This window comes from Oratosquilla oratoria, chromosome 28 (genome assembly GCF_046742065.1).
Source record: "Oratosquilla oratoria isolate Oo_2021 chromosome 28, ASM4674206v1, whole genome shotgun sequence".
Lineage (NCBI taxonomy): Eukaryota > Metazoa > Arthropoda > Malacostraca > Stomatopoda > Squillidae > Oratosquilla > Oratosquilla oratoria.
Genome location: NC_134804.1, coordinates 8,065,662 through 8,068,666, shown reverse-complemented (window position 1 = coordinate 8,068,666; position 3,005 = coordinate 8,065,662).

Here is a 3,005-nt window from a genome sequence, read left to right as displayed (position 1 = left end):
TCCACCGCTTATATACCATTGGACCGGAAGCGGGATACTTCCGGTTAAGGGTGCGGGTGAGGAGGAGGGTAAGTTAACACACGTCAACATGGGTAGTTTTAGGACCCTCGACTCGCTTGAACAATCTATTTATTTAGTAACTGTCAAATCTGTGCGCTCCGAACTATTCAGGATTTCGCTTGTCTGTTTGTTCTACAAGAGTGCGCACCTCTCCGCACGTAGGCAAGATTACATATAGTGGACGGGCGTTACTGCTTAACATTGTTACAATACATACATAGACAAGAAATATGAACATAGTTATGTAATACAAAGGAACACAATTCTATAACATAATTACACATATGACGTAATATCTAATATTACGTTACACCTCCACCGTTTGAGAAAGCTTTTCACTTTCTGTTGAAAAGCTATGTTCTAGAAAGGACGTCGGCTAAAACATTAAAGACGCCTTTTATATGATGAATTGTTAGATTAAAGGGTTGGAGAAATAAACTCCAACGTGTAAGTCTCGGATTCTTGTTTTTCATAGTCTGTAGGAACTTTAAGGGGTTGTGATCCGAATATACTTGAATGGTAGTTGAGGAACCCAGGTACACTTCGAAGTGGATAAGGGCCTGGACCAAAGCGAGCGTCTCCTTCTCAATTGTTGAGTAGTTCTTCTGCGCAGGGGACAGCTTCTTGCTGTAGTAGGCGATAGCGTGAAGAACTTCATTGTGTTCTTGCAAGAGGGCGGCACCGATACCGGTGTCGCTGGCGTCGACTTGCAGAAGAAAGGGTCGTTGGAAATCGGGTGCCCTTAGAACTGGTGCGTTAGTGAGAAGGGACTTCAGGTTTTTGAAGGCCGTCTCTCAGGTAGGTGTCCACACGAAGTCGTGGTCTTTTCTCAACAGGTCAGTCAATGGTTCTGCTACATCTGAAAAATTTGGACAAAAACGGCGATAATAGCCACTCATTCCAAGGAATCGACGTACCTCTCTACGATTAGTGGGTGTTGGTACATCATTGATGGCTTTTATCTTGGCGTCTATTGGAAACACTTGGGAATTTCCAACTTTAAATCCCAAATAGGGGACCTGTGTATGTCCGAAATCACATTTGGACAAATTGATGGTAAGGTTTGCTTGGTCTGCTCTATAAAAGAAATTATTTAGGTGTTCAATGTGTTCTGTCCAAGACTGACTAAATATTATCACATCATCTAGATAAGTTTTTACTCCTGGCAATCCTGCAACAAGATTACTTATCATTCTTTGGTAAGTGGCAGGGGCATTTTTAAGCCCAAATGGCATTGCTCTGAATTGGAACAATCCCTCTTCCGTAATGAAAGCGGTAACTTCTCTTGAGCGAGGGTGTACAGGGATTTGATAGTATCCCCTTAACATATCCAACTTGGATACATACTTGGCAGTTCCTAGACTGTCTATGATATCATCTATCCTAGGGATAGGAAAAGCATCGGCCTTGGTATGGGCATTGATTTTTCCTGTAGTCAATGCACAGGCGATAAGAATTGTCAGATTTAGGGACAAGAATGCAAGGAGATGCCCAAGGACTACTGGAGGGTTCAATTATTCCCTGTTGAAGCAGAGTGTTTATTTCTGCTTTTATGAACTCCTTCTTTTTTGGATTGACTCTATAAGGGGCTTGTTTGATAGCCCTTGGCGAGTGTAGAATTATTTCGTGTTCTATCAAAGAAGTGAATCTTGGGGAATCTAGAAATAATTTTGGAAAACTTCTTAAGAGAGAAAGAATGTCTCTACCTTGTTTCTCAGATAAGTGTCCTACTTTTATCTGAAGATTTTGTAGTATCTGAGAGTTTTCCAAGGGAATCTCAGGAGGATTAGGCAGGTTATCAGGAGGCTCTTCCGATTCTATTGTGGTAGAGCTGTAAATTGGAATTGGATCTCTGGAATGATAAGGTTTTAAGGTATTTATGTGACAGAGACGGGAACTCTTTCTTCTGTCTGGAGTTTTGATTATGTAGTTGAGATCACTGGCTCTGGACAAGACTTCATAGGGTCCTTTGTATTTAGCCTGCAATGGATCTCCTGGTATGGGAAGATAAAATAACACTTGATCTCCTGGAGAGAAAGTTCTAAGTTTAGAATTTTTATCATACCGACCTTTCATTTCTCGTTGAGCATTCGCCAAGTTCTCTCTTGCCAACTTCCAAGCTTCTAACAACTTCTCGGTGACCTGGGACACGTATTTCAAAGAAGGAACTGGTGGTTCTTCTTTCATCCATTGTTCATGAAGTATCTTTAGGGGACCACGGACTTCATGACCGAAGACTAATTCTGACGGGCTGAATCCAAGGCTTTCTTGAATTGTTGTTCGGGTGGCGAACAACAAAAAGGGGAGTCCGTCTTCCCAATTTCGAGTGTTCTCAGCACAGAAGATTCTTAATATTGTCTTGAGCGTTTGGTGAAAGCGCTCTAGAGCACCTTGTGATTGAGGATGATAGGCGGAGGAAGTTACATGATTTATACCTAGTGTTACAAGAGTTTCTCTAAACTTGTTAGAAAGAAAATTACTTCCTTGATCACTTTGAATGTTCTTGGGAAATCCTACCATAGTGAAATATTTCAACATTTCTCTGATTATGTTTTGAGCTTTAATATTTTTCAAAGGAATTGCTTCTGGAAAACGAGTGCTCATACACATGATTGTGAGAATGTACTGATTTCCTTTACTTGAAGGAGGTAAAGGTCCTACACAGTCAATAAGAACTTTTTTTAATGGCTCTTCCATTACAGGAATGGGATGGAGTGGAGCTTCTACAATTTTCTGGTTGGGCTTACCCACAAGTTGACATGTATGACATGTTTTACAATATTGGGCAACATCTTTGACAACCGTGGGCCAATGGAAATGTTGGGTTATGTTGAACAAGGTCTTTCTTACCCCTAAGTGACCTGCTAAGGGAGTATCATGAGCCAATCTTGGAACATTATTCCTGAAACCAAGAGGGAGGACTATTTGATTCCTTACTTGCCATG